The sequence below is a fragment of the Tympanuchus pallidicinctus genome, unplaced genomic scaffold (assembly GCF_026119805.1).
Source record: "Tympanuchus pallidicinctus isolate F22 unplaced genomic scaffold, pur_lepc_1.0 scaffold6, whole genome shotgun sequence".
Taxonomy (NCBI): Eukaryota; Metazoa; Chordata; class Aves; order Galliformes; family Phasianidae; genus Tympanuchus; species Tympanuchus pallidicinctus.
In genome coordinates, this window is record NW_026294780.1 from 25,943,290 (window position 1) to 25,970,636 (window position 27,347).

The 27,347-nt window shown below is 35.7% G+C and overlaps 1 pseudogene; it reads right to left on the reverse strand.

Moving 5' to 3' along the window:
* Window positions 1-950: 950 nt before the first annotated feature.
* LOC128071550 (uncharacterized) lies at window positions 951-3,678 on the reverse strand (annotated as a pseudogene).
* Between the last annotated feature and the right edge of the window lie 23,669 nt (window positions 3,679-27,347).

Consider the following 27,347-nt stretch of genomic DNA (forward strand, 5'->3'; position numbering starts at 1 on the left):
GATCTTTTCTGTATTAATTATATAGTAAGTCTGTCTTAGCTGAAAACAGAGCAGGGATGTAATATAGATAAGGCTCTGAAATATAGCAATTAATTAAATTCAAAACTGTAAAAAAAAAAGAAAGATCAGTGTAAGGGTTTCGCACTCCGCGATCCACCCACCCACACTAATGTAGTAGTAGTAGGGAAGGCAGATAAAAGAGAAGTCACAAGTCTGTCCTTCCTAACAACCTTACTGGGTAGAAAACAGAGGACATTTTTACCGACTGCTTGTGTGACTAGAATCAAAAGCTTCAAATGAAATAATATGCTTTCCTCTACTTAAATTACAGAATACATAAATGTTCTGCCTATGCAACACCAAATTTTAGTTGTCGCTTAAACCAGTGATTCATTCCAGCCTCCTTCCTTTTTCTGTGGTAAATTAACAGTAATTACATTACATACATAAATGTCTATCTTCAAAAGAACTGCTCGCATAACAATTACCTCTTCATTGTCTTCAAGTATTTGAAGTGACTAAGATCAAAAGATCACTTTTATAAGGAAAGGGAAGATTTACATTTAACTCCTTACTAATTAGGAAAAAAAAAGAAAAAGAAAAAATATTAACTTTTCATTTCCCACAAGAACTTACAAATTGCTGCTTAGGACTACAAAAATTTTTTTTTTGTTGTTGTTAGTTTTTTTTGGGCTTTTTTTTTTTGTTGTTGTCTGTTTGTTTTTTTTTTTTTGTTTTTGGTATTATTTGTACCACAGTGAAGCCTAGAGGCAACTTATCCCACTAAGAGAAAAATTTTTCAAGTAGAAAGCTTTTGCAAGTATGTCACATAAGAAAGAGATAAACAGAGAAAATAATGGGAATAATATTACATGTGAGAGGACTGTAAATATCACTGTAAATTCACATATGGATACTGTGCAGTAACCCAGCCCATCCTGCATCCATACAATATTACACTTCAGTTAATTCACTAAAAGTGTATCTAGTCTAATTTGACAATATATGGACTTGCCATGTAATGTTTTCTAAGATGATTTAGTGTCTCGAGAACTTTACACTTGAGAATTTCCAAAGCAATTCAAATGCTGAGAGATAAAAATATTAGTTTGGCAAGTTCAAATATTGTTGCAGTCCACAGAACTTTTCACAGGACAGTGTGTGCAGGATACCTCCACAGTACAAACCATCAAAGAGGGGTAATCTCAGAAACATACACATCTCTTACTAAAACTTAGGCACTTTCCAACAACCATGTTTTGGATAGAACTCCTGGACTGGTTTGACACTGAAAAGCATCATTGCAAAAGGCTTTCTGATAGATTTCTTTTGTGACCACATCTAATAGATATTAGATGGGTCCCTTGATTCATTTCCCAGTTTGTTAGGAATTTAGAAACACTGTGGAGGAGTTACACGCAAATCATAATCAGTTTGGTAAAAAGGAGTGAAAGAAGGAGTCAAAAGAAATGGTATCACTGTGCAGGGAGTACCAGTAAACCAGGATGACCTGTTAAAACCCTGAACCCAGTTGTGAAGTTTAACAACTCCAAGGACTGATACCAATCACGACCCACACCCACACCCACAAAAAACATAACACTATTGCAATCAAAGTATGTAATCAAGAGATACATTCAGTATTCTAGCATGATCAAATCTTCAGTATTTCTGTCACAAAACACAAATGGTTAAAATCAGCTATTAGTCTTTTTGTGTTCTGTCAAGGTCCCACGGGGATCTTCTGTGAAATAAAACAAGACACCGACTTGCCCTTTTTGGGCTTTGTTAATATGGTTAAAAAATGAGGGAATAATTCAGCTAGTGTTGATTTCATATTCCTTTTTCGGGGTGTCTTTAGCCTTCCAAAGATATTTGGTAAGGGATTCCATTAAGTTTAGGGAAACTGGCCTCAGGCTAGCTGAGTCAATCAACAAAGTCTGGCCAGGGAGGTAACAGTGTTTCCCTGGCTTATCAGCCACTGGATCGTGACTCACAGGGATAACTGGCAAGAGTGGTGGGGCCTTTGGCAAAAGGTGTTAAATCGACGATCTTGATTCCCTTTGTTGTGAGCTTTCTCATGCATCCACCCTTCACCGCCCCCACCCCGCTCACTTGGGAGGGGCGAAGACATCAGTTTTGTAATGGCTTGGATAGCCGTTCAGGTTCCCTGGGAGAGGCCCTAAGTCCTGGGGTTTTGCTTTCCTCAAGATTCTGGAGCTTTTGTTCTGGCCACCAGTTAACTAATTTCTATAACCTGACGGTGGGTAATCCATTCATCAAATCTCATGGAACATCCTTTTGCCAGCCCAGTATCCAGAGACAATTACGTTTATGATCAATACTTCTCCTACCTGTTTTTACTGACAGTGAGACCCTTCCAGTCCCACTGAGCTTCGGGCTAGGAGGCCTGGGGGCAAGGCTGACTGCTGCAAGTCTTGCTTCCCTTGGCTCAAATTTAGTGGAGGAAGAAACCGCTGGCTCATATTTCCTTCCATAGTTAATTAACTCTTGGGTAACCTCTCCCCACGTCCATGATTTGTTTTCTGACTGCAGATGGTTGGGGGTTGCAGTTCCTTCTAACACTGGCCAGGTTCTCTCTCCCTGAGACATAGCCTCTATTTTTCCTTGCAGTTGTATCCCTACAGGTTTTAACGACTCCGGAAGCCCCCTAATTAAAGCAGTCATTCTCTCAGGATCAACAGACATCATCATAGGTGATTCATGGTGTGGCTGCAGCTTTCTATCATACATCATTTGGAGACAAGCAGCCTTTTGAACACTCTCTATTAACTGATCAGTTGTTCCAGTAATGGCGAGGATCTCCCCGTTCTAAAGGATTGAGACCACCTGCCCTATAGGCAGCCCTTTGTGTTAATGACCAGGGAGCACGACTGTTGCCAGTAGGCAACAGTTAAAAATAGTAGTTAAAAATACTCCTGGTCCCCAATAACCTTCTGCTTCCTTTTCTGTTAACCGAATCTGGTCGCCTCCAGTGAGACTAACCCTACATACATATTCTGTCTCTGATTCCTTTGGAGAGCAGCTGAAATCTTTCTTCAATTTCGCTAGTTCAGTGGCTGAGAAGGGAATTTCTTTAACATTCATTTGAGGATCTAGATCCTCACTGTTACTGAATGTGTATTCAGTTTTTATCAAAGGACACAATGGGGCTATTGGAGTTTCTAATTTATCTAGCCTTTCCTTCATTCCTGGTAGTTCCACCTGAGGAAAAGTTTTTTCTCGAGGCCAGCTATGGGTGACAGTATGGCTGGCATGCTTACACATTAGCAGTTCCTTAAAAGCCATTTGCAATAAAGCCGAATTACGTTTCTCTCTTTCTAATTGTTCCTCAAGGTTCACTATTTGATTCTGCAGAGTTTTCACCAATTCCTGTGTTACTTTAACTGATTCCTGCAGTGCTTGTATAGTTTGGGTTTTTGCCAAATGCTTTTCATCTCGGAACTCCACTGCTGCTTTTAAAGTAGCCCCGAGTACGGCACAAATAAACGACTTTCCTTTTCCAGCTCGAGTACAAGCATTCTTTTGCATGAAACTAATACGGTCTGAAACACTCTGCAAGTTATACCAGTTCTGTCATGCCCAATCCATACCTGATAAAGAGGGTTGATCACCATGTTTTTCTAAAAGATCAAATAATACATCTTCGCTTTTCATGGTGGCAATGCTGTCACTCATTTTTCAATACAATGAAAGACCAACACTAAGGGAGGTGGAGGTGCATGTATTCAAAAGTTCAAGTGACTCCTTATCTCCTCAGGGAAACAGACACTTTTCAAATGCTAATGTTCAAAGCACTCTTCCCTTTCTCTGAGGGGAGCATACAAAAGGTCCAAATTTCACACTTAAGTTACAAGATACTAAAATCGCAAAATTCAGAGAGGTCTTCCCATGGAGGCACACACGTAATCAAAATTAATTCATACGTCCCCGAGAGGTATACACATAAACAGCAAAGTTTAAGAATGCGGAGTGGTCTTCCTGGAGAAGGACTCACGTCTAAGTTTTCAAAAATATCACTCCATGCAACTCCAGGAAGTGCACACAAAGAAAGTTTCAGACTACATCTGGAAGGACAACACTCTCACGGTGGGTATCTTGCCGACTACGCCATTAAATAAATGTCTCGCTCCAATTTCTAGGAGGGAGAGGAGGTTCTTTTATTATCTATATACCCGGCGTGAGATTAAGGAGCAACAGTTCAAATGTTGGTCCGACCAGTTTATTACAAATCTTAATTAGGGAAATGGGGAAGGGAAGGACGGACACTATTATGAATTAGGGTAATGGGGAAGGGAAAGAGGGCAATAGAAAAGATAGAAAAGAAGAAGCAAGAAGGAGATAGTCACCACCATGGATCCAGCGTGGTTCGTAGTTCAGTCTTTGATCTTCAGTAGCGGTGGGTCATCAGGCAGAGTTGTTCTGTTGACAATGACAACTACACACGACAACGATCATGGTGATGATGGCCCCTTTTCAGTAGTTTCAGAGTGGTCGAGTCAGCTGTCTTTGGAGTGACAGCATCCTGTTTTTCACAGAACACGATGGTATCGTTCCCCAACTTTCCCACACCTAGCTGGAGCTGTTTAGTCGCAGGCCAGATCTTCCACCAGTAAACACTCCTGAGCACTCTCATCCACTCTTCTACAGAGCAAGCAGCTCTGGAGGAAGGGGCTTTCAAATGTTCCCAAAGCGATATCAATTGTCACACAGTTAGCACCCATCACTTGCCTCCCTGACAAGTCACTCAGAGTCTTATCACAAGAAAAACCTCAGGAAGCAAGCTTTGAGCCAAAAAAAAAAACAAAGAAGGATTCTCACACTTAGGTGGATAGTTTATATGTGATAAAAACAGCAGAAGTTGTACATGATTGCAATGATATGTACTGAAGTATTTTGATTAGCCATAAGCATCTCTCAACCAATTACAAATTTGAAATGAATTCCAGAATATGTAAATCCAGAAGATTATTTTTATGTGTTGGAAATATAATCCATAGAGAAAAAAGTATGTACGTTGCTCCAAAACTAATGTCATATTTGTTTCCTATTTGTATGCTAGAGAAAATTCTCGGTTATAAAACATTACTTTTCAACATAGTCACCACCATTAGAAATGCATTTTCACCAGAAATGAACAAGATCTTGCACGCCGTGCTTGTAAAAATCTTCACTAGTGAAGATGACCTACTGTCATTGCCTCCACTACTGAAATCCACCACTCACCTCCTCATTCTATGTACTTCTACTGCTTGGTCTCATTCAGCAAGTGTGTATGAATGTCAATGAGACTAATTTTTTCTGCATGGCGGAACTAAATTACATGCATTTTCTTTCTATGAACTTCCATGTCAGATGCCATTTTGTCAGATATTTTCTTTCTAGAACTGAATTCATTACATTTAATTTGAACTATATCAATTTAAGAATTGCATAGAGTAAAAAGTTAACCTGTCTGCATGGAGGTGAGATGAGACCTGACAAGAAGGAGGTATAGGAAGATCTAAAAAAGCAAGAATAAAAAAAAAAAAAAAAAAAAGTTGAAAAAACGAAAGAATGAAAGAAAAGGAAATTGAAGAATGAAAATAAATAAAATCATAGAATCATAGAATCATAGAGATGCCTGGGTTGAAAAGGACCGTAATGATAATTTAGTTTCAACTCCTCTTCTATGTACAGGTTTGCCAATCACTAGACCAGGCTGCCCAGAGCCCAGAGCCACATCAAGTCTGGACTTGAGTGCCTCCAGGGATGGGGCATCCACTACCTCCTTGGGCAACCTGTTCCAGACCTGGACACAATATTCCAGAGCTGAGTGGAGGAGGACAATCACCTCCTTCTCTCTGTTGGCCACTCTACTTTAAATGCAGCCCAGGATAAAATTGGCTTTCCAGGCTGCAAGTGCACACTGCTTGCTCAATGTTCAGTTTCTCGTCCAGCCAAATTTTTACTAAGGCTTTTCTGTATCCAGAAGATAATATGTCTATACTGAAAGATTTTGGTCTTACTATGACTGCTCTTAGGACATCCTTAAAAATATATCCTAAAATAGTTTTAAATCCACTTTATTAATAGTATTAGTATTATTTTTACAGCCAGGGCTTATTTATTATGTTTACAAAAAGCTATATGCATTATAGACATCTTGAAGCACATTCAGATGAGGTCCTCAAAAATTATCCAAGGGATGGAACTCCTTTCTGTTGAGGACAGATTGAAAGAGCTGGGGCTGTTCAATCTGGAGAAGAGAAGGTTATGAGGTATCTTGATAGTGGCCTTTCAGTATCTAAAAAGGAGATACAGGAGCTATGGGAACAGATTTTTTGCAGCACCCATGATAGTACAAAGAGAAGTGTCTTAAAGTTCTGGGGGTAGATTTAGATTAGTATAAGGAAAAAATCTTCTATAGTCAGGATGGTGAGGCACTGGAACAGGTTACCTAATGTCATGATTGATGTCTCATCCCTGAAGACTTTCAAAGTAAGGCTGGATAAGGCCCTGGGAACCTGATGTAGCTGTGGATGTCCCTGTTCATTGCAGGGAAGTTGGTCTAGATGACATTTAAAATTGCCTTCCAACTCTAAGATTTCTGTGATTCTATGATTCTACAAAGAATGTGACATGACTTATAAGTTTAAATTCTGTTGTTTTAAGCATTGTCAGTAATTATGTTTTCTTAGGTTAGTGTTGAATACTGTTAGAAAGACTTACACTATTTACAATATAATAGTCTTTATTGCATATTGGTCGGAAGCATTTAGAAATGTAATCATGTGGAAAATCTTAAATTGGAGTCAGCAAACATTTTGCTGAATGCTGCCTTTGTTAATGCTGAAAAGCTTTGTAGAAATAGCAATGTTATTTTCCAATGATAGTAAGATCAGCTCAGTGTTCTTAATAAAATATATATGTATATCCACAAACATTTTTGTGGATCTCACTGTCTACTACAATGCATTCACAATGAAGCATAGTCATTCTAGTTCCTCTTAAAATACATTAATACTTTTTTTTTTTTTAATTGCTAAGAAAATTCTTAATAGTGCACTATAAATCTTCTATATAAATATTTCAAATAAAGAATAATCTGACAACTGTATTCTTTCTCTTATCGTTTTCTTTATTTGTTTGCTTAAATCAATGTACTGGGACTCCAACATGCACTGTAAGTATATCAGCAACACCATGAAGTGATATGAGGACAACAAATCATTGTTAGGAAAAGATTTTTCTTTATTTTAAATGTTCACATTTCTCATCAATTTAGAAATTGTCACGGAGTTGACCAGATCAATCTACGTCTGTGACAGGGGGCAACAGGCCTCTGCCCTTCCCCCCACCCCCCACCCCAGTCCCACAGAAATGGGAAGGAAGGAAGGGAGGAAAAGAACAGCAGCAACAATCTATGGAGGAAAACATTTACTATAATACTGGAATACAAGATAACACAATAGCACAATATAATACAAATTTAATTGAAATTGAGACTAATAAATCAGACAAGGTGAGAGAGTTCCCAGGACTGAGTCAAACATGAAAAGCTTGGAATGGCTAGGAAAGCACCCTCCAGCACCCACTGCAAGGCAGTAAGAACTGCCCCGCCTGGAAGGGCCAGATCCCATGTCTTCTGTAATGAATAGGGATAGGTGCCTGGAACTGGAGCATTAACACTTTAACTTCCAGTGCACTACATGCTGTTATGATGGGGAATACTGAAAACCAAAAAGCATAAAACCATGACAGGTGTGGATTTGAAGGATGGACTCTTCAGTGGATTAAGAATTGATTGTCTGGACACAGCCAAACAGTTGTGATAATGGTTCTATGCCAGGAGGCTGGCTATAAGTATTGTTCCTCAGGGGTCAGTCTAGGGACTAGTGCTCTTCCACATCTTCATCAATGACATAGATGATGTCATTGAGTGCACCCTCAGCAAATTTGCAGGTGACACCATGCTGAGTGGTCTGTTCGATACAGTATAACTTGACTTACTCATATATTATTTCATGAAAGAATTTTGCACCAGGCTTTATGTATTTCTGTGATCTATTGACTCATTTATATGATATCTACAAAGAAGCCAACTTAGGTGGAATGCATGTGCAAGACAAAGCATCATTGGAATATGCTTTGCAATGCAATTAGTTCTGAGAACAGTGCATGCAAAACTGGTATCACAATGTCCAATAAAGTTGTCTGGGTTATGGAAACATTTTCATATATATTATCTGATAGAAAAAAAGGGCTGTAGACTTAATTCTTCTCAAAGTAAAGCAGTTCAAATATACTTTAAGTAAAAAAAACACAGGAAAAAGAGCTAGAAAGAATCTGCAATTTCAAATTTTATAACAGAGTTACTCATTACAAGAGCTTATGGAGACCTAGGACTTTGAACCTGAGTGGTGCTAAACAGAGAAGAAGAAATGAACAAAGGTAGTTAGGTCTAAAAATCAGGAAACTGATTATGTAAGAATACAATCATTGGTCAAATCCTCTGAACAAACTTGTCAAAATGATTTACTTTTCTATGCCCATGCATCTCCTTCTGAAAAATCAGGATAATACCTGTCCTCTAGCAGGGTAATGGATACTACACAATAATATCCAAATTAAATTCAAAACAAAATGTGACAAAACAAGAACAAGAACAAAAGCAACACCACACACAAAAAGAAATTACTAAGCAAAGGCTCTTAGGCCCTTATCTTTGGAGAAATGTAGAAAAAATGATTAGTTTGAGCTTTTAAAATATTTTTGTTTGGAAATCAATATATAACCCTTGTAATAGATTGTCTTCAATTGTTACTACAAGTTGTAAGAAGTTAGTGTCTAAAAAAAGTATTGAAAAACAAAATAAAACAATAAATAAATACGAAATAGTACTTAGATGTCTTTCACCCCAATTATTTTTGAAATAAATTTTTTCATGAAATTTTACATAGATATTCCTCTGATACATTCTTCAGATAGCTTTAAAATTAACAGCATTAAAACATTATCATATATCATGCTGTTGTATTAGACACTTGCATGCTAGCATGACAGCCTGTCATAAAAGACAAAGAATCATTGTGACATATTTCAAGCTTAATATGTATAAAAGCATAAAAGTCCAGCAGTGATAAAATATTATTCAATTACACTCTATATGGACAAACAGCAAAGAGAAGGAAGAGCTGCTGAGGACTGTAAAACAATCAGTGCAAAGGACATGACATTAGTACTATGAATATTTTAGGAAGGTTGACTTCTGTAAGAGTTTATTCTTTTATGCCATTGTCTCAAAGTTTGTGATGGATAAATCCAAGCAAGTCCTTGACCAGGGTTGATAAATCCTTAGTCTGGAGAACACAGATGAACAAGTTCAAGCAAGTCCTGGACAAGGGTTGTGAAATCCTTTGTCTGAGGGACATAGATGGACAAGGCCAGGGGCAAAGAGAGAGGTAAGCCACAGATCAATGGCGGAGAAGCAGTCTTTTGTGTAGGCTTATCTTGAGGGAGACAGCCCTCTCAGAGTGCACTGCACATGACTCTTAGCTCAGCGTCCAGGAATGCCACGCTGACAGAAGAAGGATAAAATGGGGACCTACAAAAATGAGATTAGGTTTTCTGGCAACAGATTCCTCGCGAAGAAGAAGAGGGTTTTCTGACATATGAAGCCTCAAACGTCCTGCCCCTCTCCCTCCTGGACCTACTCTGTAGCTGCACCTTTTTGCTGCCTATGGCCAGCCGTGATGCTGCTGCTCTTCCCTGAAAGATTTCTGACAACAGATTGCTCACAAAGAAGAGGAAAGGTTTTCTGACAACAGATTTCTCACAACATGATAGCTGCATGCTGAAGAAGAAGAAAGATGTCTGCCATGAGATCCCTCACTACACGCCTGCGTGGTGACAGACTCTCCTGGGCCTGCTACCTGAGTCCTGTTGCTTCCTCCCAGGCTTACCCTGTGGCTTCGTCCTGCTACCTGCTTGCTGTCCAAGGCTGACCATACTGCTGCTGCTGCTCTCCCCCCGTGCTTTTGCTCAGGCCATTAGGACAGCATGCAACGGGACCACTGCTGGATCCTGGCGGTGACTATTCCCACTTTACGCAATTCTTGCTTCTTTCCTATATTTTCTATCACCCTCCTTCCCTTCCCCATCTCCCTGATTAAGATTTGTAATAAACTGGTCAGACCATTTGAACTGTTGTTTATTAATCTCACACCAGGTATACATATATCAAAGAACTTCCTCTCTCTCCTATTAATTGGAGTGAGACAGCTTCAGACTGAGCTAACTCAGTTTTGGGATCTGAAGGTCTATTATTTGTTGGAGTGCCCTGAAGGCTCCCTCCAGCATGTGTTGTGCTTTGGTTTATCTGAGAGGAATCTAATTAATGTATTTCAGGATCACACTATGATCTGAATAAAAGAATAGAAAATGGGGAAGAATATGAGATTTTCTTCAGAAATATGCTGTTGATTCAGGCTAAAATTGAAATTTTTGCCTTCAGATTACTCTTGGAGTACATATGATAATTACACCTCTTACTTTTAACTTTCTCTACACAGTTTTACATTCCAAAGAGACTTTCTTGCAATCCAACTGTTCTTTAATTTTTTTTTTAATAACTTCTTTTCTGCTAAATGCAAATTTAAACTTCTTATAAATATTTAAAAAAGAAGATTAAATGTTTAGTTTAATAACAAGATTTTTTATAGAAAGAGAAATCCAGAAAAATTTCAAATAAAATTAGATATATTATATAACTTCAGAAATATGTTCTACAAAGATATCACCAGTTGAATTTATTAATATAACTAGCTAGAAGCAGGGATTTCCCTTCATAAACATTTGGAAAAATTTGGATCAAGGCAAAAAATCTTTCTGCAATACACTTACAAATTTCTCCCACTATGTAGCTTTTCAGTTAATGTAACCTTCCTATTGTCAGGAATGTCAGATCTGACTAAATATCATAGAATCCCCAAGGTTGGAAAACTCCCCACTGTGCCATAACTATCCTTCAGGTAGTTCTAGACAGTGGTAACATTTCCTCTGAGCCTCCTGTTGTCCAAACTAATCTGCTCTTCATAAGGCTTGTGCTCCAGACCCTTCACCAGCTTCACTGCCCTTCCCTGGACATGCTCCAGAGCCTCAGTGTCTTTCTTGTAGTGAGGGTTCCAAAACTGAACACAGTACACAAGGTGAGGCCTCACCAGGGCCAAGTATACAGGATTCATCACTTCCCTGCTCTTGCTGGGCACACTATTTCTGATACAAGCCAGAATGCTGTTGACCTCATTGGTCACCTATGTATTGTACATTTCCTTGGCTTGTGAAGTGGCATACACAGGCTCCTAGCAACAATCTTTAACTAATGGTCGAATCTTTTCTAGTTCCAGACAGTGATTTATTATAAGTAGGAAAGGGAATTTCATATAAAGTACTATCTTAAAAATATTTTGCAAACTATGATCCAATTTGATAAACTGTAAATGAACAACCAAAAAAATGTATAAGTTTGAAAAATTCAGCTGCTTAGAGAATGGGCTACTTTATTGATTGAGTTTCAGATCATTAAGTAGAAATTAAGAGAATTTGCAAGAAAAGAGCACATAGTGGGTAGAAAACTAGGCAATCATGAGATTACATGTTGGGCAGTCTGATTAGTACAGCACAGTAGGAAAATAAATATATATTTTTTTACCAAAAGTATATCTGATATATTTTTTTTAATGTTTTTTTTTGGGGGAGGAACCACCTCTCATGCTGGTGAAGGAAACCTGTGAGGGGAAAGATGGGGTATTCTTGAGTAAGAGATCTGTGATACTGTCTTTGCTCTCTTCAGGGAATGGACCAGAATGTCTGGAAGAAACAAACTAGATTTTCTAACATTGTAAATATCACATAGCTTTTGTTTGTTTGTTTGTTTGTTTCTTCTTTGAGTTCTGATTTTTATTTCAATTATATCTTACCAATCTTATCAAAATATCAAAGTTAAGAAAATATTTTTAGTAACTTTATATTCTAATTGTTTTCTGTATATTTGATCTTTTATTTAGCTAAATCTATAATTTTTCGAGCTAAGGAAATAACTAATATTGTAAGGAAAAGAAACATGTAAGGAAAGAAATAGAGGATTTATTTGCAAATAATGGAATTATCAGCTAAGATAAACACTGATTCACCTATGGTTATGGTTGTCTGTAAGCCATGTTAGTGTTGCTACCTCATTGAGAAGAAAAACTGAAGTTTCTGTTTGTTTGTTTGTTTTGTTTTTCACCTATAGAAAATTAAAATTAGTATTCTAATTCAAACTCTGTAGGGATCTTATTCTACTTGCTGACAAAATCTCAGTGTTCTGCTTGCAGAGAAAGTAAGTATGAAAGACTTAGTGCAGAACTTACTGTCTATTCTGAGTATAGCATTAATTCTAATTAAATTTAGTGTGACAATGTGAAAGTGTCAGTAGTAGTGCTCTAGAATTGCTGGAGTTTTTTTTCGAACTCTGTCAAGACAGCAACAAAAAGCCCAATTACCGATCCAGCAACAGATGTCTCAGCTTTCTCCCATATGGCCAACACTTTTAATTATAGGTAATAAGTGACAAGAGACTGATTTCACCAACAAGAATGTTTTGTACAAGTAACTGTTGAAAGAAAACATGCGTTCAAGTAAAAATAATTGTAGGATTTGAGTTTTTGTTGGACAAAACAACAGTTGATAATTGGGATCCAGGATCTTCATAAAATCAGAAGATATTTGCTGGTAACATATCAAATATTTGGCAATAAAAGATAAATTCAATGTATTTAATTTTCTTTCTGTAAAGAGATCTTGTGCTTAGAGAAAATTGCATAGTTGGGCAATTATTTTTTTCTTATATTTTTTTCAGTAGTTTATGTCAATATTCCCAAACTGTTATACTTCATCTTTCTTATCTTTCTTCACAGTTTACTGCTTTACACAAATGATTTTTGTTCAATTTTCTAAGCATGCTAGGAAAGAAGAACCATGCTGAAGTCCCCTTCAAATGTTAATAATTTATGTTTCACCAAAATCTGTAGAACATCTGGATGGCTTTACATTTCTTGGACCAGGAAATCCTCTTCCATGTTATCTTCTAATAAACCAAATTATACTAAGTTAATAACCAAAATAAATAAATAAGCAAAGATAGATAGATAGGTAGATTAGATAGATAGATAGATAGATAGATAGATAGATAGATAGATAGATAGATAGATAGGATAACCCAATAATACAGTATGGAATATCTTACATACTACCAGTATTAATGGTCCCTAGAATTGCATAGAAATTCCAGTACTGTCTTCAATGTGGATTAAAAACAATAACAACAAAAAAAGAATTAAAACCTAAATGTCTGTTGCCAGTACAGTCAGACAGTAAAATTCTTTTCTGGTCCCAGTTCTGATACTTGGAATAAATTAATGCATTTGAAGAAGTCAACAGATAACTGTTGCTTAAAATACAAATCTGTTAGGAGTATGCTGTGGGTCTCTTACTTTGCTATTTATTCAAGTCTTTTGCTGAATATGATATGAGCAAATGGATTTGTTCATATCTGACATTTAAGAAACACTGCCACAATAATTTTCTTCATAACTGTGTATGATATGGATGAGTCTCATCAAAGGTTTTGTTTGGTTTGTTTTGGTTTTCTTACATTTTCAATGCAATGTTCTGCAGTTCTAACATTACCTTTTTTTTCTTTTTTACCTTTTAATAATTATTTTAAAAGTTAATTACAATTTCTTGAACAAAAATCAAAAATTGTAAATAAATAAAAAATGAATCCCTCTAATGTAGTGCATTCAATACATTTCATTTTTAGTCATGTATATGTAGCTAGGTGCATGTAAATGATCAAACAAGTAGAATAATATAGAATTGGTAGAACAGGAGGGTATGATAGGATGCATGAAATATGAAAAGAGAGTAGTATTCTTCAAAGCAGCTCCTCCGGTGCTTTTCGTTTATCCCAGTGGTTCTGTTCCTAATTACTTCAATCTCTATAGAAGATTTTATTGTTTGATTAAATAAATTTTCAATACCAGATTTCTCAGAGGAAGCTAGTTATGTAAAATAAGAGACATTTGTTGTAAATGTTATGTACCTCTGCAGCTACTACAGTGGTGGTTTATCAGCTGAAGGAATACAAAGTCTGCACTTTCATGGTGTAAGGCTCTTCAGCTTGGAAAATCTTTATCACATCACAAAAATGAATGTCACCATGTTTATTTTTTAGATTTAATTTCTTATCTGTCTTCCATAGATATACATATGCCAACATAGACATAAATAAGTGAATAAAACAAAACTTAAACTTGTTTGCAAATTTTATCACACCAGAGTAAAATAATTTTCAAAACATTTTGGGAAATTTATTTTCCTTACTCTTTTTTACACTTCACTAAGTGATTAAAACAATTGATAAGAAGGAGTGCATAATCTTATTTAGCTTTTGATAAAAACAATAGCTATTTATTATTTAGATTTTATACTGCAATAATACATAATGATTGATTGATAAAAGAAAATTTCCTGAGGATCCATTATAATGATTGGCTAGTTAAAAATATATTAAATAATAAATAAAATTACAAACATAAACAGTCTAAAGTAATTCGTATACTTAGAAACACTTTGACATTGCAACTATTATGCTACTTTGTAAGAGAAAGCAATCTGAATAAAAACTTATTGAAATTTAAAGTTTTGACCATTAATATAGATGTTATTTTTAGTAAATTCCATAGAATTTTCCATATGGAAGAAGAAGATTCAAATTTCCTTTTTGACTTCCTTGCAACACTTTTGACTCTAGTAAAGCTCCTCTGATAGAAATTTCACTAATTCCATCTTAGGTTATATAGCTTAAGAGTTCTTGGGGCAAGGAGGATAAACATGACTTTAAAGGACAGTTTCATTATAAATTAAATAAACTCCCCAGTTTCTCATTGTTTGATTTAGCAAGATTACAATGTAGCAAATTATATGCTTTCCTTTATAAAACAACCAATACAAACTAATACTACTAATAATTTATTCTAATGTTTTGTTTTCCTTTTTTATTATTATTATTATTTTTTTTTTTTACAGCCATGGGAGCTGAGGAGGCAACAGGACTGCTTTGAAGCAGTATCTTTGAAAGATCATGGCAATACAGATAACTCCAAGAAATGCAGCATCACTCTTTTTCCTCACAGGCAATAATGGAGATCAGGGCAATTCCAAGTTGGATGTCTGACAGACAGTTGCTGGACAAAATCTTCCTGGAAAGCATTTTAAAACACATAAATGAAAGATGTAAAAAGGAAAAAAATAAGTGTCTTACTAACCCAAGAGCATTTTACAATGAAATGGCAAGTTAAGTCGGAATAGTAGTGGATATTATTTATCTTGAGTTTGGCCAGACATTTGACATTGTCTCCTCTGATACTAGAGTATCTAATGTTATAAGTAATTGACAGTGATGTGAATTTGAAACTGGATAAGTCATTTGGCTCAAACTGTAGTCCAGCTGGAAGCCTTGGGAGGATCAATACTGGAGCCATGAGTGACTTGTATAATAGGACAAAATGCACTCTCAGCAAATTTGCAGATGTTAAAAACCTGTGGGGAGTTAGTATATCAGATGGTTACACCATTAAGAGAGACATCAAAAGACTCAAGAAATAATTTGGAAGGTATTTAATGTAGTTCATCAAAAATAGATGTCAAGTCTTGCACTTGAGCAGAACATACACAAGTTCATGCTAGCAATCAGCTGGCTGCAAAGCACTTTTGCACAAAAGTAATTGGAAGTCCTGGTGGAGAGCAGGTAGAATATGAAATGGCAACTTTTCAACAGTAAACAGCAAAATAATCAATATGCTGCATTAAGAAAAGTGTTGCCAGCAGGTTGATGGAGGTGATACTTTCCCTCTTCTCCATATGCAGGAGGCCACAGATGGAGTACCATGGATTATCCAACAAAAGAAGGACAAGAATGTACTGCACAGAATTCTGGCAAAGAACCATAAAGGACTTGATATCTGTCATACATAGAGAGGCTCAGAGATCTAGAACAGTTTAACATATAGAAGTCTGAGAGGAATCAGACATGCAAAACTCAGTTTGCTACAAAAACAATCTGGAGAGCAGGAGGCTCAGGGAAAACCTTATCATGAAAACACTTTTATGACGTTTTGTTTGTTGTTTGTTTTATGTTTTGTTTTATTTTTTTCCTGAGGATCCTAGAAAACTACTGTCTTGAATTGTCAATGCTAATACATATAAATTTGGTTTCCTTATCAGTACACTGGAGAGATGTAGATTTGAGGAGTGGACTACATTGTGGATAAGAAATTGGCCACTTTCAGAGTGATGTGATGAATAGCTCTGTGTTCAGTGAGAGGGCATTGGCAAGAGGTGTCCCTCAGGGGTCTTTCTGAGTCCAATAGGCTTTAACATCCTTATCAGTTACCTGAATAGTGGGATCAAGTGCACCCTTTTCAGGAAATGTGTTTGTAGTACATCACTCAGAAGAAGGAATCAGGAAGACCTACAGACTAACATTATTTGTAACATTATATATACATACGCAAAAACTGAGCATTCAGAAGAAGACAATAAAGATTCCAAATTTTATACATTAAGGAGATTTTATTTTACATGCTTCATTTTGCTTTCTTATTTTCCTTATTAAAAATAAGCCGTCATGAGAAGTTATTTATAAGATCCCAGTTAGTAAAGTCTTCTTCAATACATTCTTCAAGATATATTCCAGAATAAATAAATAAATAAATAAATAAATTCAAATTGGACTACATACCTACAGTAAGGTCTCAATGCACTTTACTCATTTTTCTATATACTGGAAAGTATTCATTATTATACTATATATCTCTTATAACAAATTCACTTTCATGCTAACTTACCCCATAGTGTCCAAAGTAGCAGTTTTTAAATTGTATTTTGAAACTGTTTCAGAAAATGATGTTGAGTGTGTTCTCCTGGTTTTATTTATTTACTCTCTTCTGTTAAATACTTTGTGCACTGCAGTATGTCTGTATATAGTGTCAGTGTAAATATTTAATTCTAACCATGTATAATACAGACATTATAAATTTAATTAATGAAGCTTGTAGATTTATAGATAAATATACTAATGCATTTATAGATAAATATACTAATGCATTTAATTTCATAGCACATTATATCAGTCAAACAAGTATAGTTCTAGTCTGATTTTTCTGAAAAACAAACAAACAAAAACAACAAACAACCAAAAACCTAAAGAGTGTCAGTTAATTTTGAGAACTAAAAATCCTTACCACTTCTTGGGCGCTAAATAAATTCTTAGCATTACTTTAAACCGTATAATATTAGAACTTCATATATGTTCTATTTTTCTAACCTTCTCCAGATTAATTTACTGCTGCACTAATCTACTAGAGAGAAATAGGAATAATATTTCAAGGATGAGAGTTCTTTAAAACTGCATTTTCTCAACAAGAATTGAGCAAGGGGAAATATGGAGCAAGGAATCTGAAATATAGAATTTTTTCTTTATGCTACTAACATGACACAGGTCACGAGGCTGGCATGAAGATGAACTAATTAATCACTCCTTGTTCTTCTCTTTGTTCATTTCTTGAAGACTACGTGTGTTTGGAGCTATGCATTCATCTTGGGATTTCTGTCAGAGTACTTTTTCAAAAGAAAGGTAGAAGTGATACTCAGATGAGAAGACAAGGACTTCAAGTTTACTTTTCTGATGAGTACCATATTTCAGTTTTTCTGATGAGTACCATATTTCAGTTTTACATGACTAGAAAATTGTTAGCAAAATTATTACTGTTCTTGATTCAATTGTATTGAGCAAGTGGCTGTAAAAAAGAAAAAGTAACATTGTTTTCTTTTATTTGATGCTACATTTAGATGTTTGTTAAAAAAAAAAAAAAAAAAAAAAAAAAAAAAAAAAAGAGCAACAACTAAACCAATAACAAACTTAAAATCTAAGTAAATAAATATATAAATAAATAATCCAAAAAGAACAGCAAGTAAACCTAAACATTTTTCTTGAGAAGGAGAATTGCAGGATGATTTCAAAAAATGAATAATGTGGAAATTTTAGTCAAAATCCAAAAGTCAATTGTTGCAGCTCCCGTTCTGAAGGGTCAGGCTGCCTTAGGACTAGCAAATGACTAGGGCCATTAGTGAGACATACATTAACATGATGGAAAGACAAATGGTGTTTATTGCAACTACACAGTGGTTTATATACCCTACGTGCTTCGTCTACGCCCCTAAAGCATGCGTCATAAATCCATCACAGAGCAGGGGAGGTCCTGATGCGTCACATCCTGATAACCCCACTTTATGCCTGTTACAACAGTCAGTAGAATGTTAATGCAAAATAATGTAACCAAAATGTTAGCAATCAGTATAGCTCATACTCAGTCCTCTCTGTGATTAGGTAGTTACTTCATCTGCTGTTGTTTATTTAATGATCCATTTCTACCCAGAATATCAGTTTAGTTTTCTGATAGCAACAAATAGTAAATTTTGGTCACAGTTCTGCATGGGTCAGTAACTTCATGGAGCCCAGGTCTGGGAGCAGTAGGAGCCACCTTGTCTAGACAACAAAGCTGTCCAAAGGAGCATATGGGGGCATCCTCAGCCCCAGGTACTGATCACCTCCTTAGAAGTAGGAGCAGGCCAAGGACAGAATAAGATGCTGGCCTGCAGGGAACAGTCAGGTTCCATGTCTGTAACAATAGAGTCTATGGTCAGTCAGTGACATGTCTGGACACCACAGCTTAGGTGAGCACCAAAAATAAGATATCCCAATTAAAGTCAATTCTCCAAAGAGAAAGAAGAAGACATTTCTCAGACATTTTCCAAATTTCTTCATGACAACTTTTCTCACCAAGGGATATGAGTTTGGATTCAACTAGCTAAACTCAGGGAAGACTCATAATCTTGACAGTTTTTGATCCTTATTTGTACTCTCTGGAAGCCTGTTTAAAAATCTCACTTTCCTCCATTTTTTCTCTTATTATAAAATAACATATAGCTATATGTAGGTTTCTCTGAAAACTTAGAAAACAATGTTAACTTTATACAAAATCTGGAAAGAAATTAAAGTAAACCTAAAATACTTTAAAAACTTTTGTCCTAAATCATAATTTGTCTATAATTCACGTATATTAGGAATAAAAGAAGACTGAAATGAATAAAATTAAATTGTAGGAGTCAAGAGTCAAATGTTCAAATTCAAATAAATAATAATAAATAATAATAATAATAGAAGTAAGTTGATATTTGTCTATGATACCTATCAATTTTAGAAAGTGTTTTCCAGTGTTGCAGACACTCTTTGGTTCTATGCATAATTGAATATGATTCTTCCATCAGAAATATATGTCCTTTTTTTTTTTTTCTTATGCTCCTCTTTCAAATGTTATGCATATTTGTACTATTCTTTGTTCTCTAGAAGAGTGTGCCATGTTCAGCTGTTGAGGTTTAACTTGATAGGTGACTAATCACAATGTCTTCACTCTCACATTCTCCAAGTTGGACAGGTGAGCGAATCGAGAATGTAATAGTGTGAGAACTTGTAAGTTGTGATAAAAAGGGTTCATTAGGTAAAGCAAGAGCTATAGATTCAAGAAAAATAAAACAATGAACTTATTACTATTTCTCATTGACAGGTAAGTGTTCAGGCTTTTTCAGAAAAGCTGGGCAAATCAAACATAATAGTGACATAAGGCGACAAATGCCATCACTCTGAAAGTCATTCCCTACCCATAGCTCTCTCACTCCCCTTTTATTGCTGAGATGTCATATGGTATGAAATATCTTTGTGTTCAGTTTGGTCAATTTGGGTGAGCTCTTCCATCATACTTTGATGACACATAAACTTAATGTTGAAGGTGATAACAATTAAATATAAGTTTGAAGAGAAGTCATTTATTAAATGCAATTCTTAATTAGACTGGGAATATTTTAGAATAAATAAAAAATTAATTTTAAGAAGCGGTAAAGATGAGAGGTTGGTAGGTTTCAGGTCTGTTATTTACAGAGAATGCACTGTATCCTAAAATACTTTATTAAGGATTGTTTGGTCAATACGCACATGTATTTTAAGTTCAGCATGTACTCGCATACTTTCAAAGTCTTGAACTAAGCAGAGAAAATTCAGATACGCCAATTCAGCACTTAATCTCCATGTTAAAATTGCATTTGGAGTACAGGTTGCAAATTTTAGAGTCTCATTACTTACAAATATTTGAATATAAAATATTGAATACTGCAAAATGAAGCTTGAATATCTTTAACATATTTTTATATAACTTAAAATCTGCCCTAATACACACACACACACACACATATATATATGTATACACATTCATGTTTGATTAGATGAAACTAATGACACAAACAAGTGGGTTTTTTTGTTTTTCATAAATTGTACCAGTTTAGGTATGGTTCCTGAAAGCACCTCAAAAATATTTGATTTTTCCCCATATATTTAACAAGGACAATAAGGAAGAACAAATTTTCCAGTTGATTACTTGTTAGCACAGTCTGAGGTTGAAATCCTTAGGATTCTTCTATTAAGATAAATCCATGCAGTGTGTTTCTTATTACAGAATAATTACTCCCAATATATGTAAGATATTGCATAAGAAATGCTTAGTCCTCACTCTATTTCATCCATCCATGTGGTCTAAACTCTTTTTTTTTCTCTATTTATATTGTGTAAAAATATATATAAAACTTTATATATATATATATATAATGTATGTACATAATCACATATATTTCTAACATACATATATTGCATAATTGATGATGTAGATGGTCTGACATAAGGTGAAATGAGTCTCTAATTCAGTGAATAATTGAAAAGAAAAGAAAAACAGACAAACTAACAAACAGTACAATGTAGAATTGTGCTCTTGCAGTAACATATATAATCATTCACTCTATTTAGGATGCTACAACATTAATGGCAGTGGGCCAGTGATTCAGAAGTAAATAACAATAGTAACTTCAACAACTGCAACTGGATAAATTACAATCCTGAGTCATAGAATAGTTCTGAAACATCCTAGAAATATAACATTTAATTTGATGCATTTATTTTTGCAGAATTTTGATGATCTTTTTAAATCTGACTACTGTCCAGGAAGCACAGACAGACAAAGTTAGAAAGCCTCATATTCTACATCTCTCTGGTGCATCCTGTCTTCCTGTTATATTTTAAAATTGTAGGGAATATCCTGTGTACAAACTACCCACTTCCTGATGACATATGCATATTTGCTTCTCCAAACTACATATTAAATAAATAAATCATATTTAGTCTCACTGTTTTATTCATAAAGTTTTAAATACCTGTTAGAATGACATAGCTTTTTATAGCTTTCTTTGTATGATACATCATACAAGCTCATATCAGCACAATGAGTTACTGAATTGATGTTCTTCATTAAATTAAACTGTTTTTAAAAGTTCTCACCATTATTTTATTTTATTTTATTTTTTAATGGATGATTCTAAAAATTCTTATACATTCCAGTGATTCTGAACTGTCTTTTAACATATTATTCCTTTTCTGTAATTAATTTTTCCTTTACATAAGTAAGTACAATTTCTTGGCACAACTGCCAAGAATGTAGTGTATATGAAGGGGGAGTGTCAAGAGAATGGGTCCAGATACTTCTTAGTGATGTCCAGTGAGAGAAAGGAAGGCAACAGTCACAAGCAGAAACACAGGAAGTTCAGACTGAACATGAGGTAAAACATTTCTACTATGGCGGTTGCTAAGAACAGACTGCCCAGATAGATTGCAGAGTCTCTTTACTGGGATATATTCATCTGGATGCAGTCCTGGCTAATGTGCTCAAGGGGACTGTGTTTTGTGAAAGTACATAGTCTACATTTTTTGTAAAACAGTAGAGTCTGGGATTCCTATGCCACAATGCAAATATACAAAATACACTTAAGTAATTGAGGATCCTTATCCCAAATCACATAATTTTGTAAGAAGAAACAAAAAAATCAAACAACAACAAAAAAATGCATACCTTAAAAAAGACAATTAAATTACAGTGAACTAGAGGACAATTGCATTCCTTCAATTACTGTAAATAATGAGAAGTATAGAGATAATAGCATATTAAGTTTGTTACAATAATACACTAGGCAGGATTCAAATAAGAAATTAAACACATGTATAATTTTAGATATTTCTCTTTGAGACACTTCAAAGGCACTTTTTTTTTTTTTTTTTTAAATCCAAAATAAACTTCAGAGTAAGTAGCACCTTGTGTGCCTATTTATCAATAAGTATTTTGAGACTCATTGTGTTTGCAGGCTCTAATTCTGATGTTGGATTTCAACATCTGTTGATCATTTCAACATCATTTCAACATCTGTTGGGAAAGTAGTATAGAAGACTGCAAGCAATCCAGGAGATTCCCAGTGTGTATTCTGGTTGAGCCAAAACAAAACAAAACAACAACAACAACAAAAAGAGAAGTGTTACTGGCCCTGGTGCTCAGCCATGCAGAGAAGCTCATTAAAGAGATTAAAACTGAGGGCAGTCTAGACTCCAGTGACCATGCCCTGGCTGAATTCAAGATCTCAAGAATAGGGACCTGGCAGAAAGCAAAATTAAAATCACGAATTTCAGGAGAGTCTACATCAGGTTGTTTAAGGAATTATTAGACAAGATCCCCTGGGGAACTGTCCCTAGGGATGAAAGAATGGACAAGAGATGACAGCTCTTTAAAGATGCCCTTCTGGGAGCAAAAGAGCTCTCCATCCCTGTCTCCTCCCATTCAGTGGGTTTTGAGGAAGGTTACTCTTTTTCAATCTCCTGAGTTGTTCCTCTCCTGGTCCACAGGGGTCACTACAGGATAGAGTCATCCAAGATTCAGAGGAATTACATACACCAATTTATTGAAATGAATTTATTGAGAGCTTTCTAACATCAACTAATACTCAAGTAGGAAATAAAATTGGCTCATTTACTACTAATGGTTTATGAGGCCTACAGGTAAGACAACATAAGGAAATGACAGCTACAAAGAGTGAAAGTGTGAAGATAAAAAGAAAAGATATAAAACAGGGAAGGAGAGAGATCCTCTCTGTCTGACAAACAGACAGAGAGGCAGATATACAGACAAAGAAAAGCAAAGTGGTTTGTCACTCCTTGATCCTGTAATCTGAAATCCAAGAAGAAAACTCTCCAACTCCCACATGGTTTTAGAAAGTAACATTATTTTATTCCTCATGATATGACTCTACAAATCAAGGCTGTGCTTTCAGATTTCGAGTTCAATATTTAAACAGTTTAGACATAGATATGCAATACATTTGCATACATATTCATTCTTTTTCACGAATTGATATATGATTATGTCCTTCTGAACATGTGTGTTAGGGGCCTGTGGTGGTCTTAGAGAGCTTACTTTCTCATTTTACCGTCATCAGATTCATCACAGACTTTTGGCTGACCTTTATCTGTTTTTCCCCACTTTGACAATTTTTCATTGTTTGTTATGCCATAATAAGCATCTTCCTACCTTAGTGTACTATAGTGCTAAACAGTATATGTGAAATCTGAGGAAAAACTCCTTGCATCTGGTGAAAGCAAAGATGACAATAGTCCCTTGTGATTCCAGTGCTCTTCTGAATCAGGATCATTGAGAAAAACAAGACTACTCACACATCAAACAAAGTTAAAATGGAAAGTTGCAGAACTATCACTCACTGACTCCTTTTACTAAGCTAGTGTATTGGTCCTTAAGTTATTATCCTGATCCTTATTGTTAACCAGCCTATATCATTCCAGTGATGTCTTGGTGATGCTGATCTTTGGTAGTGGTGGATCGCCTGAGGTTGTGGTTGTGGGCTGATGACTAATGACAAGCATGCATATAGTCCAGAGTGGTTAAATCTGCTCTTTTGGAATGACTTTTGGCTTTGCAGATCTCAGCGGGAAACCTTTTTGCTTCTATCTTCCAGGGCTTGCTAATTCAAATCAGCAGGGGCGAAAGGAAGGAGGGAAATACCAACTTGTATCCTGCCTTCACAGAATACAAGGTATCATCTCCCAGTCTCCAGTAATAAGTTGGAAACATTTGTTTTCAAGTCAAGTCTAGAAATAGAAAACACCTCCGGGCCCTCCCATTAGAATGCAAATGAGTCCAAAGAAATGCTTTCAAATGTAGAACTGTCCACAAAGTGTTTCAATTGTCTTGTGTTGATTTGAGGCAATGCATTGCTTACCAGTCTCGGACAATCCTCCAGCATAAGTCAGGCAGTCAGGAAACTGGCATGACTGAGCAAGGACCTGCTGATCAAATTGAGGGAAAGGAAGAAAATGGACAGGAAGTGCCATCAGTGATGTGTGGTCTGGGAAGAATACAGGGATGCTGTCAAGACATGCACTGCTCTGATTAGGAAAGCCAAGCTGCAAATGGAATTAAACTTAGCAGGTGGTGTGAAAAATAACAAGAATGGATTCTGTGGGTACATTAATCAGAAGAGAAAGGCAAAGGAGTGTGTACACTCTCTGATAGATAAGAAGGGAAAACTCAATATAACAGACATGGAAAAGCCAGAGTACTCAATAAATTCTTTGCAACAAATTTCACAGTCAACCAGGCTTCTCGCATTGATGAATTTCTAGGTGGGGACTGGAGGAGTAAAATTTCTCCCACTGTAATTAAAAAGCAGGCTAGAGACCACCTGATGAAACTGAACAAGTCTATGGGGTCTAGTGATGTGCATTCCAGGGACCAGAAGGAATCATAGAATCACAGAATTACCAGCCTTGGAAAAATGCTCTAAAATCATCTAATCCAAACTACCTCTACCACCAGTATTTCCCCACTAAACCATGTACAAAATCTAATTTTTTCTTGAACACCTCCATAACTCACTCATCTCCCTGTGCAGCCAAATCCAGTGCCTGACCACTCTTTCAGAGAATAATTTTTTTCCTAACATCCAACCTGAACTGGCTAATGTGGTTGCCAAGCCACTCTCCATTGTATTTGAAAAGGCATGATTGTCAGATAAGCTCCCTGTGACTAGAAGAAGGGGAACCTCACTCTCCTTCTTAAGAAAAGGGGAAAGGAAGACCCAAGAAACTAATGATTGGTGAGCCTCATATCTGCCTGTGAGAAGACCATGGAATAGACCCTCCTGGAAGCTATGTTAAGGCACTTGCAAGACAAGCTGATCTCAAACAGCCAGCATGGCTTCACAGAGGACCAATCATCCTAACCAGTTTGGTAGCCTTCTACACTGAGGTCAATAAGTATGAGAGCAAGATGCTTCACCTGAGTTGGGGTGAGGAAGAAGTCTTCCTCATTGGGGCAATCCCAGATGGTCTGAAAGAAGAGCTCATTGTGAGCAGCCCTGTGGAGAAGGACTAGGTTCTGGTGAATGAAAACCTGGACAGCATGCAAATGCAGCCTGGAAGGCCAAAAGTATTGTGAGTTGTATCAAAAGAATTCTTCATCCAGACTTTTCTTCCACTTCTTAAACGAGTTTTCTCAGATGCACCATCAGCTTGGCTATTGGACTCTACGTTGTTCCTCAGTGGGATTGGAATTCACTGTGTCTGGAATTAGCAACCTCCAACTTCTTCCTAAAGAGTCCATACAAGCAGGCCTCTCCCCTGCCACTACCAATATCTTTCCATTTAACCAAATGTATTTTAATTCTCCAAGTTTTTGCTGATTTCATAAATGGTAAAATCATTTTCTGCTCTACTATTTGTTCTTGAAATTTTTTTCAGGCCTCACCATTTTGTGTTAATTCATGGTGAATGCAATATAGAATTCTATATAGCTAAGATTATCCTCCTTACCTCCACATCAAGAAAAACAACAAAGAAAAAAGGAAAGAAGAAAAATGGAATGGCTACCGCATTTAATAATAGCACATACATACTTCAAATGAAAGTAATGGCTTAACACTAATTTACCTCAGAAAAAAATAAAAAAGGCCATAAATTTCAAGATACAATGTTTAGTTATAGTGTAGCAATTTTTCAAAGTAAGTGAATAAAGACAGGAAAAAAGTATTCTTTCCTCATGACTCAGTAGATATTTCTGATGTCATTCATCATTCACTTTTTTTATTTTGTAAGCTGATCATCATAGAAGAACTCTCAATTTATATATAATGGCTTATGTCTTTTTTTTTTTTTTCTTTTTTTTTTCTTTTTCCTTCCCTTACCGGGTAGTGAAATCGTACATACATTTGTCAAATACATAGCTTCTAAATGCCATGGAGAAATTTCAGATCAAGTAATAAAACTGCTTCTCATGCATATTTTACATTGGAAAAGTAGAAACAAGATGTGAAATCTGCAACTATGATTAATGTGCAGCAGACAGAAAGAACCTGTATTACTACTTTAAAAACAGGAAATAAATAATTAATGTTCTATTAAAATAATTTAAACAGTCTCAGACTGATGAACAGAAAGTATTTTTAAGATAAATAAATATTTAAAGAAGAATTAGGTAATTAGATTTCAAAATATTTCAGCATAAAATTATCAAAACAAACATTAATATTTTCACTAAGTTTACAGTGATGCTATAACTCTAGATATGATTTTTACTTTGAAAAACAAATTTATGATTGACTATGCAGAAAATCAGATTACTACCTATGATGAAGTTGAGTGAAGTAAACCCCACCGCCTAGAGTAATTAGTCAATGAAAATAGAAAAAAAGGCAATATGTATCTAGAAACTGACTAGCTTCCAAAGCATTCTTACAGAATCCTCTGTGACTAGTACATTCATGCATACCTAACAGAATGTCAGGCTGAAATATTTGATTCATGCTCAATGTGATGTTCTCTTGTGTTCATGGAAGAATTTTTGTGTGTCTTTTGAAATCAAAATTTTCAGATCCTGATGATAATCTCATCTACACAATATTCTGACCAGAGTGACAAAAATAAGATTTGGGGGAAGTGTGGGGGGAATATTTTATGATGGAAACATTTTCATAACAGCAAGAGACCATTATTGTGAGAAAAAAAAATGAAAATAATTTGCATATGACTCTGTCTTCTAAATATAACCATGAGTTCAAAAACATCTTTGCACTTCAACAGTAACTGTCAAGTAATATCAGAACAGAAAGAAAAGTGGCACAGCTGGCATGGGAACTGTTAATGCACTACTTAAAAAAAGATCGCTCTTGTCTGAAAAACTCTCAGTATTGTGAGGATATAGGACTATCTGGTATAGACATTTAATCCTAAAACTGAAAAGCCTGACCGT